Source organism: Atractosteus spatula, chromosome 14 (genome assembly GCF_055471065.1).
Source record: "Atractosteus spatula isolate fAtrSpa1 chromosome 14, fAtrSpa1.hap1, whole genome shotgun sequence".
Classification (NCBI taxonomy): domain Eukaryota; kingdom Metazoa; phylum Chordata; class Actinopteri; order Semionotiformes; family Lepisosteidae; genus Atractosteus; species Atractosteus spatula.
This window is the reverse complement of record NC_142719.1, coordinates 20852926-20869596: the sequence shown is the minus strand read 5'-3', so window position 1 is coordinate 20869596 and position 16671 is coordinate 20852926. Positions and strand designations below refer to the sequence as shown.

General features: G+C 38.7%; 1 protein-coding gene across 2 annotated transcripts in view; it reads right to left on the bottom strand.

The window, feature by feature from the left end:
- kcnt2b (potassium sodium-activated channel subfamily T member 2b) overlaps nucleotides 1-16671 on the bottom strand; it is a 179567-nt gene that overhangs the window by 135826 nt on the left and 27070 nt on the right. The window lies entirely within an intron of this gene.

Genomic DNA, 16671 nt, shown 5'->3' with positions numbered 1-16671 from the left:
GAATTGCCTGCCATTATATGTTACTACCTCTAGTGGATAACCAAATCGTGCAAAGATGTTCATCAGCTCTCTAATAACTGTGGCTGAAGATATGTCTGATACAACAACCGCCTCAGGGTAAGAAGTATAATAGTCTATGTCTATGTAATATGTTTTCATTCTGAATGGGACCTACCAGGTCAATGCCCAATTTTGTCCAAGGCCTTGGTGGTAATTCAAGTGGTTGAAGAGGTTGATCCTCCTGCAATGGCTGATTCAACACACAAGTGGAACAATTCTTGACTAGTCTTTCAACATCACTGTCCATGTTGGGCCAGTAAAATTTGCTTCTCAGGTACTGTTTTGTACGAACCACACCCTGATGTGTCTCATGTCCTATTTTCAATGCTTGTCTGATTTTTGTTTTTGGTAACACAATCCTCTGTCCTCTTAAAAGCAGTCCATCATATATAGATAACTCCAACCTACACCTGTGGTATGGCTGCAGTTCTTCTGGAATTGGATTAGGCCATTGTCCTTTTTCCACTATGGACAAAAACAATTTCAATGTGTCATCTTTGTTTGTGGCTTGCTTAAGTTCCTTAAGCGTCAGTGCATGCAGTTCATACTGTAAGTGCTGATTGAAAGCACTCTATCAACATAGGTGTCTACATAACCAGTGTCTTGTGTCTGGTAAAGGAAGACGTGACAACGAGTCTGCGACATTGGTTTTCCCTACTATGTGTTCAATTTTATAATCATAAGGCCGTAATCTCAATCCAAGTCTTTGTATCCTGGGTGGTAACAATGTTGCCTTTTTGGGATTGAACATATAAATGAGGGTTTACGATCCGTTTGAAGTGTGAACTTGCCTCCCCATAAATATGTCCTAAAATGTTCCACTGCCCAAACACAACCCAAGGCTTCACGCTCTATTTGCAAGTAATGCCTTTCTGTTGGGGTAAGTGAGCGACTTGCATATGCCACTGGTTTGTTCTGTCCATCTTCTTGTCTTTGTAGCAATACTGCTCCAAGTCCTACAGGACTCGCGTCACTGATCACTACTGTTGAGGCATCTAGTTTGAAGTATGCCAGACATGGTTCAGTTACAAGTGCTCTTTTCAACTCGGCAAAGGCTTTCTCAGTTTCCGAAGTCCATTCCCACTTCTGTCCTTTCCTCGTTAGTTTTCTAAGGGGTTCTGATATATCTGCATAATTAGGAATTAATTTAATCAAAAATCCACAAGTGTCTAAGAACGAGCGCAAAAGTGCAACATTCTCAGGTCTCGGTGCACTGCAAACAGCTGTCACCTTTTTCGGGTCTGGTTTTATTCCTTCTGCAGTGACCAAATGTCCCAGTATCTCAATCTCTTTTAGGCCAAAGATACACTTATCTTTATTTAAAGTTAAACCTCTGTCTTGGAATCTTTGGAATACTTGCCTGAGCCTCTGTTCTGGTTGTTCTTCATTTTCCGCATGTACTACAACATCATCCATATACCATACAACACCTGGCATTGCACACAACATCGAATCCATAGCCTTCTGATAGGCCTCTGGGGCACTAGACAAGCCAAAAGGAACTTTTCTGAAACGGTAACAACCCCTGTGTGTGATTAAGGTAGTCAGGTGTCTTGATTCCAGGGCCAACTCAACTTGCCAGAACCCTTTTCGAGCATCTAACTTTGCAAAAACTTTGGCTCCTTGCACTGTTTGCAATATGCTGCCAACCGTTGGTACTGGATGTCTCTCTCTGATAACTGCTTTATTCACTTCTCGCAGATCCACACACAGTCTCACTTCCTTGGTGTCTTTTTTAGGTATTATCAGAATATTTGAGATACATTCTGCAACTTCATTCACGTCTTCAATAATTCCATCATCCAACATTTTATCTAACTCCTGATTAACAGCTTCTATCATCGGATAGGGTACTCGTCTCAGATTTTGAGCTACTGGTGAAACTTTCTCATCTACTGTAACCTTGTGACTGTAACCCTTGATCTGTCCTAAACCTTTAAAGAGTGACTCGTATTCCTGTGCTAACCGCTTAAACCTCTCTGAAGACTGGTCAACCGCATTGACAGTGTCTCCTACATTCAGAATCTTCAGATCAAAACATGCTTTTCTTCCCAACAACACTTCTACATTTCCTTCAATTACATAGACTTTGTCCTTTATTACATTTTCCTGCCATTTCAGCTGGGCCTCGAAGTAGCCAACACACTGAAGTGGACTAATTTGTGCATAGGCATAAAATTTCTTCTTAGACTGCTGAAGTTTAGTACTGTGTGCAAACACTTTCTTGAAAAGTTCTACTCCAATGAAGTTTCTTCGACTTCCTGTATCTATCACCATTTTTATCTCTTGGCCATTTATTCGAACACTTTCTTTACCTTCAGGGTCAATGGAATTAACACATTCATCTGAGTCTGAAGAAGGTTCTTGAACTGCTCGCAGTTTTGTCCCTTCCTTATTTGTATTAAGTTTCTTTTCCTGATGGGAACCGTCTTTCTTTCTACACACTCGTGCATAATGTCCTGTTTTCTTACAGTGTAGATATTTTGCTGTTCGCGCTCCGCATTCATCTACTTTGTGCGTTGTTAGTCCGCACCTGTAACATTAAATGTCAGCCGTCCCCTGTTCTTCTATATCTCTAGCTTTACTGCGTCCTGCTGCTCGGCTTTTGTTTGTAAAGTTTGAGCGAGCGCCCCGTTCAGTGTTTCTTGTGAAGTAAACATGACTCTCTCAGCTGTGTCACTGTGGTCAGAAAGCATTCTTGATTCTGCTTGAGCTGCTTCATGAATTCTAGCAACTGTAAGAGCTCTTTCTAAAGTCAGTCCTTCCTCCTGCAACAATTTATCACGCAGTCTCTTATGTGCACATTTTTCGACAAGTTGATCTCTTAACGTGTCAGCTTCCAATACTCCAAAGTCACACGATTTAGCCAGTTCTCTTAGTGCATTCACAAAAGCATCAACAGATTCGTCCTGAGAATGTGTTCTCTGCCTAAATTTATGCCGTTCCAAAACCACATTTCTCCGCGGTGTAAAGAAAGCGTCTAAGGCAGCTACAGTCTGTTCATATGTACCTTTTTCTCCAGGGAGGTTGGCGAAAATCCGCTGCACCGGCGCCCCGATACAGTGCAGCCCGTCTCACGGCATCCGGAGCGTCTGTAGATCCACTGGCTATTTCAAAAAATCTGTACGACTCCATCCATATCTTGTATTCCGTATACAAATCCGGAGCTCCGAGGTTCAGTGGAAGTGGTGGAGAAAGCTGGGCATAAGCAAAGCTTCTCGGCGCGGCTGCCATATCTTCCATGGCGCAAGTTAAACGAACAGTCCGAAAATTCAAACGTTCGTTTCCACCAGCAAGAGAACTAAAATCTGCAGTGTTCTGCTCGCTTTGAGTTCGTCAAGCACTCATCTCTCGTCGCCATAAATGTTGTGTACCTTAATAAAGAGCCGTTCTTATATTATTTTGACTATTTTATTAACTACACAAATCACGCCCTTACACCATATATTCCCACCTTCTACTCTCTCGTTCTGTTGTCTCGCGATGTCTACTCACTATACTACATACATATCTCCACAGTCCTAGGACATGCTGACTTCTGGTGTAAGTGTGTGCGTGAAAAGCGTATACTTCTTTATTACCTTGCTTTGTGTCACCTAACAAGTATTCCTGTTAAATCTGATGATCAAAAAGTAATTTTTAGATTTGCTACAGCACAAGAGTTCAACAACATTATGAAGAATAAGATTAAAACAAAAGGCAAGGGAAAGCAAATACATTTTTAGCTCTGCCTCTTGTCTAAAGAGTTTGGCATCACCCAGAGTTTCCAGCTGTATTTGGAAAACAAGTCATGTCACCAATAGACAATGTAATGGGAAAATTACCTCCCCGATCTTTTGCACAGTTTTTATATCATTAATCTGATCAGGGCGCAAATTATCTTGCATGTTTGATTCTATGCTTTCTGGCAGGCTGTTACTCCTTCCTAATATGGGAAAAAACCCGAGCTTCATAGCCAAAACACTAAAGGCCGTAATCTTATTCCTCCTTATGCCTCTCCAAGGAGAAATGAGGTGTGATTTTTTATATGTATGTAAATCGCTCTCTGAAGATCTGCACAAGAACTGCACAGCACACGCATCCAATAGAGATTTTCACAGATCTCTAAACCTAGAGCTGGCAGCCAGCCTGGGAAGTTGTATTCATGCTGAGAGCAATTGCATCTGACACCTCACCTGTGGGTTTCTTTGGAGACAATACGTGAGCAACTGTATTTAGAAAACAGCACTGCAAGCCGCTTGGAATTTTTACAAGAAAGAAAAGCCTTGTGCTGTTCTGTGTGGTCTCAGCCGAAGCTGGAACGTCATCAAGAAAGTCACAGCACATACATGCCAAGGATATGGTATTTTGAGATTAACCCTCCTGCTTCAAGACAGACACCCTGTTGTTTAAAGGAGTTTTAAATGTTAGTAAAGGAGTCTGATAACTTGATAGTCTCTCATCGGTGGATCTCCATCGCTAGTTACACAGGAACATTGACGATTTCTAACTCCTTCTAAATACTCACCTGTTCACACTGTAGCTGCAGAGCCTATAGTCTGTTTCTGCCTCTCACCTGCTGTCTGCTATTCTGCTCTGTGTATGTAAAGCACTCTGGTTGTGGATTCTGATATTGTGCAGAAGCAGCATGGTGGTGTCATGGTCAGCATTGCTGTTACAAAGTGCTTGGGTTCCAGGACAAGAATAAGGTGCCCAGTCTTCCTTCTCCCCATGTCTGTGTGGGGTATCTACGTGGTATCCCCATCTTCAAATAACATACTGACTAGACTAAATCATCCCTGTGATAGAATGGGATAGGAGAGGCAGCCTGGATTTTGTTATGAATATTTGTGTACTATGAGATTAATAGAGCACAGGCTTCCAGGTTTCTCAATATATGCTGTCAGAGAAAGAGAACACATCTTCTGCTAGGTGTCTGCACCACAGAAAGAGAGGGAAGGAGAGTGTTTATCCAACTGACTGTAGGAGTGCAGAACCTGTGTGGCTTTTGAGGCTTGTGAAATTTGAGTTTGTTTTTCAAAGAGTCTGGGAAGGAGACTTGTTTTGGAGCTAGCAGGCAGCTCAGCTGCCTGACGGTGTAGTGGAGGGAAAGGTGTCTAGTGAGAAGTGCATAGAGGAGCTTAAGCTTTTGTTTTGTGTTGTGATGGTAGTGATTATGGGTTCTATGCCTGGGGTGCTATCTACATGGACTTTGCACATTCTCCCGGTGTTTGCATGAATTTCCTTTAGGCGCTCCAGTTTCCTCCCACAGTCCAAAGACATACAGGTATGTTAATTAGCTTCTGGAAAAATTGGTGTGAGTGAATGCGTGGTTGTATGTGCACTGCAATGGACCAGTGTCTTGTCCTGGATGTATCCCACCTTGTGGCTGTTGCTTGTGGGATAGGTTTCAGCTCCCCTGCGACCCTGAATTGGATAAAGCAGTTAGAGAATGGATGAATGGATGGTTGTGATTAATTTCCTTATAATGATTAAATTCCTTATAAACAGTATAATGAATGTGTCTTACTTAGATCTAACTATTTAAAGGATCACTGCTACAACACCCCGATTCCAGGTGTGTCACACCACACATGATGGCACAGTTTGGGGTAGATTAAATGAGTTGCATTTTCAATATGCCTGTGAATGAAAAAGCACAGGTACAATTTTGCCTTCAGCAGCCCATATTGCTATTGATATTGTGATGCTTATTCCATTTACCTCAAATGTCTTGATCCTTGGGGGTTAATAGCATATATACAGTATCTGTGATACAATACATTTGATCTTTTCACTTATTTTTAATAGGACATTGGCTGGGGGGTTAAAGGAGTAACATTGATGGTATGATATCAGTCTTATATTTTCAGGCCTCCCCAAGATGAATGCAGCTTATGTTTCTTGGTAATAAAAACAATAGCCAAAATACCAGAATACCCACATTTTCTGAAATCCAGATGTATCCTTTCTCCAACTCAAAATTAAAGATCTATTTGAATGATTTTGATTTTCCCCAAACGTACAGATTGGTATTTGCAGAAATCATCCTATACTTTAGTCACCTATACCGTCTAGAAATGTTCATTTACAATCCAAAACTGACTAGCTTTATTAAAATACACATTAAAGTATTTTCTACACAGTTGCCATTTCTTCATAATTTGTTTGTTGTTTTCTTAATATTACAGGATGAAATACCATCTTTATACTAGATATTCTTGACATTAGAGGAGGAAATACTTTAAAACATGACTGCAAACAATAACATTCTGGTCAAAATTGTAAGGTCCTGAAGTGTTGTATATCAGATTTGTTTCTATTTTGCTTCAAGGTGTAAAATTCAGACAGTCCACTAATCCCCCATCCCACACACAAACACACTTTCCCTCTCCCTCTGAGCTCAGATTTGTTATCGATCACCCGAGGCCTACCATATAAAAAAACATGTGATACACTGTGAAAAATATTAGTATTTTTCTCTACCTGTTAATAAAATCAGGCTCTGTGTTCATTTTAAAAGTCTGCTGCATTTGAATATGCTTCAAATGAACATTTTGTACAAAAACAGTTAGTGGAAGTTAGTGGCCTGGATTCAACTGAATCAAAAAACCTCAGCTTAAAAATAATTTAAAAAACAGACAAGATAAATGAGAGACGCCACAAAGACAGTGGTTCACAGCTATCTTTCTGTTGCATGCTTATTAAACAAAGTCTTTTTATTTAGGGAAGAATGTGTTTCATTCAAATGCATAGGCCCCGTCAAAAACAGACCATAAGCCCATCTTTGATAATTCAAAATGAGCCAATTAGGTTAGTTGTTTATCACCACTTCTTGCATGAATTTGTAGTTTCCCACATAATCACATTTAACATATGTACTCAAATTCAGACACCAAGAGTACTGTGTTTTCATATGAACAATTTCCACAACTTATTGTCCAATAATCATTGACAATTTCAGAGACTACTTTGGCCATGTCTTCACCACAAATACATTTGAATAAATACAATACAAAGAAAGATAAATATTTGGACCTCAGATGGCCACCCACCATGTCTGTGATATTAAATAGGTGCTTCTTCATACAGGGAGTTTGTAGACTTTAAACAATCCTGTTTTGAATTTAAGCAGGTCTCAAGCTCTCCCGAAAGAAATGAATAATATAACATAGACAAAAGTCTAAAAATGTGAGCAAAATATTTTCTGTTCTTTCATGGAAACAAAATTAAAGTGAAACATGACTGTATAAGAATGAAAAACTCAGTGGAGGCTAACACACCAATTATCCTAAATTAAAGTGTATTTTTGAGTGAAATACCTGTGGAAACTTGGTACTGTTACACATTTTATCATGTCACAGTTTGTCCACAATGTCTCCACAGGAGAGGGATGTTTTAATTTTTTCTGTAACAATAGAATGACTTCCAACTTGTCAAAAAAAGAACCACAAAATGGGATCCACAACTACTGCAAATTTAGATGTAAGTGATTGCTTCACAGCTAAATCTGAAAATCACAGCCTTGCAGACTTGGAGAGGGACATATATTGTATATACTTGCTGTAAAAACTGAAGAATGAAGAACATGACAATTGTTATTGATCACAAAAGTCTCAAAAGTCTAACAACACACAAGAATAAAATGTAACACATACAACAACCACAAAAACAACAGAAACATGTCCTTCTGACATAGCTGATGAAAATCTCATTCAGATAGATCAAACTGCCTTATTTCCATGTATTACCATTCTTTTGCCAATACTAAGAAGGGATTAGGATATTGTGCAGCATGGTGAACCTCAGTAATAGAGTGGAGGATCTGAAAAATCAAAGAATTAACAGACCACAATCTATACCGAGCTAAACACCCGCAAGCACCCTTTTCTAAGAAAATGTTTTTTTATTTTAACCAAACTCTATCCAGCTTTTTAATTGACTTTCCGTAACAGCAAAACCAAGAAAAAATAATAAACACCAACTGAGCCTACTGAACAAAAACCATGTCAAAGGACAGCAAACAATGGCAACAAACTTCAACTGAATCCTTTGAAAATCTATGTCTTAAATCTACATCCTTATAATTGGTAAGGTTGGCCTACCACACCCTAAATTTGATATTGATTGATCATAACCTGTTTTGTTTGAGGACTGACAGTCTTGAGTAAGTTAGAACCACCCAATAAGAAACCAAAGGGTTCCTGTACTGGCAGAGGTGATGAAGATGATGGGTGTTCATTCAACAAACACTTGTGTTCAATGATATAGAGATCTTTGACAAATGGAATTGGTCTGCCTTTCAAACTTTCAGCATGAATTTCAAGAAAGCGCATGTTAAGTATCTCTCATCAGTCATGTGTCAAGAAAGACAATCCTTAGAGTTAAAACATATAGAGGAAAACAGAACCGCATGATGTCAATTTCATGCATTGTGATGTTCCTTTGGAGCACTTGTGTATGGATACATCCATTTTTTGAGAATAGAGGAGTGGGATTACACATGTTCTAAAAAGTAAAATGTTCTTTAAAAAATACAGTTTCCAGTCTGGATATATTGTGTGAAATCCAGCTTTAAAGCACATGATTCAGAAGTATGTTTTTAATTTTCTTAGCTCAGTACAGCCAAAATGGTTTTCCAGGTACAGTTTTTACAGTTTTTTACCAGGGAGATGACTACATCAGGACATCTACATCAGCAGCAATTAGAAATTACAAAATAAGTACAGTATTTGTGCCCATGAACACTATGCCTTCTTCCAAACTGTCTGGCTTTCATTTTCCAGGGAACATAACTTTTTATTTCTTCCTGGCTCATGACAGACATTCAAACCCCACCCAGTCCTTCTGTAAGTTAGACTGCTTAAGAAATCTGCCATTTACATGCAGCAGGGTTCCTGAACTCCAATGAAGCATGAATACAGCATAATACTCCCAGCTTTGTCATGAATTCTGTTCATACTTATGTAAGAACATTCCAGAACAGGACATAACAAATTTAGCTCTTGTGTTCCGTTATTTTAGAGGTTCCAAGTTAAAATCCTGAATGTCCTGAATCTGTCACTGACTCATCGCGTGTTTCCCTTGAGCGTGTTATCAAATTCTTTATACTCTGTCCTTAAGAGCAGCACCTGCATCTTATGGAAAATAAACAGCAGAGGATATTGATGTCTAGACCACTCTCTGGCCCCAGAAAGTGGGTTATAATAAAAGTCTGTGGTGCATGTCCAATTATTTGTTTCAGTGTCATTCCTTTCTAACTTTTTCACGGATACAAACTCTTCATTCACCATGACAGAAAGTGAGGTACATTTGCTTGCTTGAGCAGAACAGAACCTGTAAATAAATAGCCTTGTTTCATAAATTAAAAGATGAGCACATTTTATCTACTTTTCCAGTTATTTAATTCTACATTCCAGAGCTAATTGCATCTGTTGTCTGCACTTCTTTGTTGTTTAAGGTTAATACTTCTTTCCAAAACTACTTTAATTCACCAAATTATTTAATATAAATGAGGCTGTCTTTGATTAAATTGACCTACAGTTCATAATCTAATTTTCGTCAAGAAACAAAACACTATAAACTCAGTGATCCTTTTAAGTAGGTTATATGGTCCAGTACTTGGTAGAGATTTAGGATAGGATGTAGGATGCAGAATAGATATAGTACACTAAGTTACAGAATTCAGAAATGCAGTGAAAAAAAAGAATTAGAAGTCAAGGTCATATTGGAACCAAAGATGGCTACACATAATCAGTGATCTGATCTAGTGATGTATGGTATAAACAAAGTAAGACTGTAACTTAATCTTATAGTCACAGATGGAGAAAACTACAAGGAGACTTGGTGCAAGCCTGAAAGGCACTGATTAAGTCAACCCAGGGTAAAACTGCAGGGCCGGTTGTGACAGAGGAGCCCAAAGACACAAGGGGAAATTAAAGAGGATGGACATGCAGGACTGTGGGGGATGTAGAATGGGCTACCTGGACAACTCTTGGAAACTGTTTCTATAGGACCCTTAAAAAAACAGGATAAACTCTGCAGATCAAATCGGTACTAGCACCCAAATGAGACAGGACAAATGGTCTCCTCTTATTTCTAAACTTTATGCTTATTGCTGCAGAAGAAGGTTTCAGTACTCATACAGTATGTGTTTCACTCTTAAATAGTCTCCTAATGCACCCACAATACTTCTTCTCTGTTTAAAATGTTTAGATAATTGCTTATATTACACACACCTTCCCTTATAACACAACAGAACACATTAAGAGTTAGAAATAAAAAAGTGAATATTATATAGACTATACAGTCCCTCTGAATTCTGCCGAAGTAGAAAGGGTAGAAACCAGCAAAGTAAGGGCTTTCTGATTAGCCTTTTCTATTAATTTTAATTTAAATAATTGCATCTTCCATTCAGATATGATATTACTGAGCAAAAGGATCCACCACGAACAGACTTTGTTTCAAGCTCCTCATTTGTACATCCGCTTCAGGTCCCAGTCTCTAGTGTTCTTAATTAGCCCTCCATGGCTCTAAATTAAGGTCATAAAACTGTTGTTTAAGTTGTCACATTCATAAAACATTTCCACATTTCTGCTATCTGTCACCCTCCAAATGAACAAAGGTTAATTCTGTGTTCCGGAGATTAAAAAATCACAATTAGCTCACTTCTTACAATTAAAAAAGGTTTTGTCTTACATTAATTAAAATATGTATTAACAGATGGGGACGTGGGGGCATTTTCTCTTCAATCGGAAACAATTAAAACTGATTATTTTAATTAAAACTCCAGCCAGAGTTCCCCAGACTATATAGATTCTGGCATTTCTCAGCTTACACTGGATTGGATTTGTCAAGTTTTAACTGAGGTAAATTTTCTTATTTACAGGTTTTCTTTGCAATTCATAGAATTCATGTCTCACACATCCCCTGCACAATATGTTTACTTTGAGCAGAGCTAGCTGATGAGTGATTTGTCTGTATTATCTGAATTTTTTCACCCTAATCCCTTGCACTGTATCTTCTACTATAGCAACCCATTGAATTTGGCAAGTCTGGAAACAAGGACACCAGGTGTGGATACTGGTGAGCTACATAATCATTTGTTATTTAAGTCCACCCTTTAATTAATGAATCAGTTAAGGTTCCCTGCAGTGTGATGTTCTGACCATTAGTAATATTCAAAACTTTTTTTTACAGATGAGCAGTTTTTTACTGAGCAGTTTTTCATAAACTGCAGCTACCATTCAGTCAACTTTTGTTCTTTTCTAGGAAGATCAGAAGCCTGATTTGTCTCATTTTCCCTGGACTCTGCATCTCTTTTACCAAATCCAGCCCTTACACGTTTTCTATTAAATCTGGAATGAACTTAAATAGTCTAAAACACCACCATTCTGCCCAAAAAGAAGTTGTTTAGATCCACATGTTAATTAAATTTGTGGCAGCCTTTTAAAATATTTTATGTTAAGTTTCTGGTTTAAAAAAACATTTTTGATGCCAACCAACAACATGCAATAAGTAGGTTAAATATTAAAACAGACCCAATAAATGTACTTAGACATAACTGCAAATAACTCCATTATTTCTATCCAGCTATACTGCTGCTTTATTTGTTCTAATGTTTTCTCTTAGTTTTTGGTACCTCATACTATCACCCTTGACACCCTTAAGAAGAGGTTTCTTAAAACTGAAGGCAAGGAAGAATTGTAATCAGGTATCAACCCATTCCTTCTTGATAGGATGCACAGCACTGCACAACAGGAATTCACTTTTCAACTCAACACCTTCTCAGGAGCCTTCACCAAAGCTACTTGACTGGAATAGACGGATACTTTATTGTCCACTAAAACTGTGAAAATTTGTCTTTGGCTTCTCCCATAAAAGTACAGAACATAAAAGCAAAACATAAAAGTCACATAAATTCACATGAAGTACATGTAATCACAATAACAATATGTAACACATAAACAAATGGATAAATAGGTACAGTAGTGGGGGGACCACATTAACAGTACATACATTCATTGAGCAGTTTTAATGCAGAGGGAACAAAGGACTTCTTATAAACTTTTGTATTTGAATTTGGTACCCTATGCCATTTTTATGTATTATGAATTGAGAATAGAGCAGATCCGTGGAATCAGTTGTGATGTTCCTTGCCATTCTGAGAACTGTATTATGATATAAATCACTGAGATGGGGCTGCTGTTTGGTTTGCTCCCAATTATTTTTGCTGCTATTTTCACAATTCTGGACAGTTTGGTTTTGCTTTTCAACCTCACGTTTCTATATCAAACTGTCATGTTAAATGCCAGGATGCTCTCAAAAAGGCTTCTATAGGCCATCTGTCGGACATTTTGACTAACATTAAAATTCTTTTTAGTTCTAGTCTCTGAATTAAAATCCGCGTCTAATTTGCTTTTTTAAAAATGTTGTCTATATCCTCAGCGTAACTCAGCGTCTGATCCCAGATATTTAAAACTCTCCACAACCTCTAAAGACTGACCATTGAGTATTATTGTCTGCAAAGATTGCCCACTGTCGTTTTTAGCATTGAAAAGAAGCTCTTGGTCTCGGTAACACTTGTTTCCAATACGCTTGATTGGCACATTTTTTCAAGGATTCTGATGCTTTTAAAGTAAGTTTGCTCACCTAGAGGTGACTCCTTTAAACAGAGTCCCACAAAAACCATGTCATCTGCGTATTTAACCAGACTGGCTGTGCTACTCTGAATCTGCATCTCATTAGTATACAGTATATTGAGAACAGAAGAGGTGACAACACACAACCCTGGGGAACACCAGTATTTAAAACCCATGTTCGTCTGAGAATACACTGTTCAGTGGACTCTTTGAGGTCAATCTGTAAAGAAATCTTTGATCCAGCATATAATATTTTCATTCACATTCACATTGGAATAGGTACAGCCATAGATACCGTCCATGTGTCTGGCATAGTATGGACTTTGACAAGGAACTGAAAAAGTTTGCTAACAGACCTAGCACTTTCCCCCTTAAACCATCAGGTCCTGTTGCTTTGTCACGGATCTCTTCACTTTTGCTCTTGGAGTCTGTGAGTCAAGCCTTCTATGAAACTGATTAAATTAATTTCCGCAAATGAAAATTTTGTCTTGTCTACTCCTCCCCATCATTATATTTAGCCCATCCCATGCCTGCTTTGCATAACCCATGTAAAGCTTCTGTTCAACTTTATTTGTTTGACTTAGCCCTACTTACTTTACTCCTAAATTCCTTCTCTTTCTCCCTGACCATACTTGTATCACCTTTAATAAAGGCAAGCTACTTCTCATTTAGACACACTTTAAGTTCTCTCGACAGCCATGGCTTATTGTTAGGAAAGATTCTCATAGTCTTTGTCTGTATTATTGTGTATTCACAAAACTTCATATACAATGTTAGGGAACTTGTTAGCTCATGTGGGACACGAGCCAAAAAACACCTGCCAGTCCATGGTGTCAAAGCAGTTCCTCTTTACTCTTCTCCGACCACAGCTGTACAGATTTTTGAAACAAGTTTTTAATGTTTGATCTTCTGCCAGTATTTTTTCAGAAGGTGAATAATATTGTGGTTAGATTTACCGAGGGGACGTCTACACACTGTTTTATAAGCATCCATAATGTTTCCAAAGCACTTATCCGGGATGCGTATTGAGCGTGTCGGACATGTGATGTATTGCAGGCAGAGCAGACAGATCGCAAGAATTAAACTGGCTGATGGTTAAAATATGCAGTGATCTTGTAAGCTGCTTCACTGTTGTTTGGACCAGGCACATAAACAAGAATAACCATGATCTGTCCAAACTCACAGAGTAAATAAAAAGGTGTGACTGAAACAGAGATGATCTCATAGTCAGGAGTGCAGACCTTTCTGAGTCTTTCATACTGTATTGCTCAGGTGTTGTCCAAATATAAGTTAAGAATTTATAGCTTGGATGTCTAGTAAGGGACAGAGATCATTCAATGGAAATTGAAGCAAGAGATAAATACTAGTAAAACTCATCTTTTAAGCAGTTAATGGGTCCTCATGTATCCAAGTAGTACAGAAGCTGCTGATCAGCACTCTTGGATAAAAGGTCCACACAACCTGTTATATGCAATGAAGAAGCCATTACACCTGCTAAACCCTACACCAAGAATGTAAGCAACAAATCCTGTTTTTATGATTTTGGTTGTACCCCAAATGCTAACCTCCATAACATGAAGCAACTCACTCTCTTTCAGTTCTGCCAGTCTCCTGCAGTCTCCCAGCAGGGATTCAGATGAAAGCAGAAGCAGTAGCTCCTGTGTCCTCCTCACTCACTTCTAATGCAAGCTGTCAGAGCCCCTCTCCAGAGGGCAGGGAGGTAACAAAAAGAAAGATTTAGCTTATTTGCTGGCGAATTGTCCCTGCCGCTTCAATTTATTTAGGTGCTTAACTTCAGAGAGGCGAGTAGCTCTTGGGGATGTGGGATTTAAATTCACGGAAGTGAAAGCAAAAAAACTGCCATGTTTCTCATATAGTGTTACATAGCAATCAGTATTAACCTAGTCTTCAAGGTGAGTCGGAAAGTCAGGAGATCAAAAGGAATCTTGAATGTTTCAGGAGTTGATGGGATAAGTGCAAGACTTGTGACCTCCAAGACTGTGGTTTCAATTACATGCTCTTGTTTTCTGGAATGCAATTTAGTGTGAAACACAACTTTACCCTGGTGAGTGCTATCATGATTATAGTATAACATAGAATTTTTTAAGCGAGACATTATCCATTGCTCATTCAGCTACATGATGTTTTTTGTTCATAAATCTGAATGATGTTTGGGTTTTTTCAGCTTGATCTCTTCTTTTCCAAGTTTAATTCGGCACCCAAAGATGGGAAGGAAAACCATCTCTGACTATTCAGACTTCCACAGGAAGATCAATAAAGTCATCACATATGCTCACAGGCTTTTTTTACTTTTCAGCTGCAATTAAGCAAATGAACAAGTAGATCTCCCAGTCCCCTGCTCTAACCTAATTAAGCATGTGATTAGTTGAACCAGTTGGTCCTTTTCCCTGCATCTTAAAAGGTCACAGACAAAAGGAACCTGGACATAAGCAATTAAAAAATGTATTTATTTTTTATTCTAAACATGTTCTTACCCAAAGCAACTTAGAATTGACCATTCTTAACTAGCTCAAATACTACTGTACCTGTGTAGGACACGTGGAAACATACAGAGTAAGGTTTTTTATAACCGGCTTTAAACCTCCCTGGACATTATTGAACTTGCATGCGTAGTGTCATGGAAATATAACTATCAAGGAAGCCACAAGAGAGAGTTCTCACCTGAGTAAGGTCTTTATTTCAATATTGCAATATTGGGAGCCCTGCTGCCACTTCACAAAGTGCAACCAGAGACTCAATTTGTTACAAGCAGTACAGGGTTTTTATAAGATGTCGCGCTGTAAGAGAAAGCTCAGCACTTTGTCCCTTCTAAAACTTCCCCTTTCCCTAAGACAAAACAGATTACATCATAAAACGAAAGAAGAAGCACCACTAGATTCGTTATTCAAAGCTTATCAGTTACTTTCGGCTAATCTAACGACCCAGACAGCATATATTGTTTTGGTATATTGTCTTCTAAAGTAACCTAAACAGTGTACTTTGTTGACGCACTGTTTTCTAAAAATCTGCACGTACTGTAGCACAGCAGTTACATCCTTGAAATATATTTTCTAAAAGCACCAATATATTTTTTGCATAGCTCTCTATATTTTAAGAATCAATTTACTTATTAGATTTCCATTTCAGTAGTGAACATGTAATTTATTCTTTTGCACTGTTAACATCATGTGGGGGGTGGTAATGTGTCAGTTATCACTGCTACCTCACTTCGTATGGATCAATGGTTTGATTCTAAACTGGTGCTCCTTTTGTGTGAAGTGTACATGTTTTCACTGTGTCCATGTGCCTTTGATTTCCTCCCACTTCCAGGGTGCAGTCCTGCCTTGTTCCCTGTCCTTTCAGAATAGGCTTACCAGATATAAGCAGCTGTCTGACAAAGGCTGAACATCCTTCATGCTTTTGGTCTGACAGGCTAAAACCTGTTTCATTGCATTTTCAAGTGATTTTTTTATTTGTTGTGTTGTCACAGCAAGCACTTGTAGTTTGCCCCCGTGGTGCTTATAGTTTTACAATACTTTTTACTGATAAGGTGCCAGAAATGGCAGAGCCCCAGGAAACAATTTCAACATGTACTCGAGAAAAGTGCACTGCTGAGCACTTCTTCATCTTTACAGCAAGAAAGATAGGATTGATCTCAGGTGTTGCATGGCACTGGCCAACAACACAGCAAAACTAAGCGCATGTGTCTGCACTGACTGGGCTATCTAGGGGCAGCAATATTGTAATAATAATAATTGCTTACACTTATATAGCACTTTTCTGGACACTCCACTCAAAGCGCTTTACAGGTAATGGGGACACCCCTCCACCACCACCAATGTGCAGCATCCACCTGGATGATGTGACAGCAGCCATAGTGCACCAGAACACTCACCACACATCAGCTATCAGTGGGGAGGAGAGCAGAGTAATGAAGCCAATTCATAGATGGGGATTATAAGGAGGCCATGATTGGTAAGGACCAATGGGA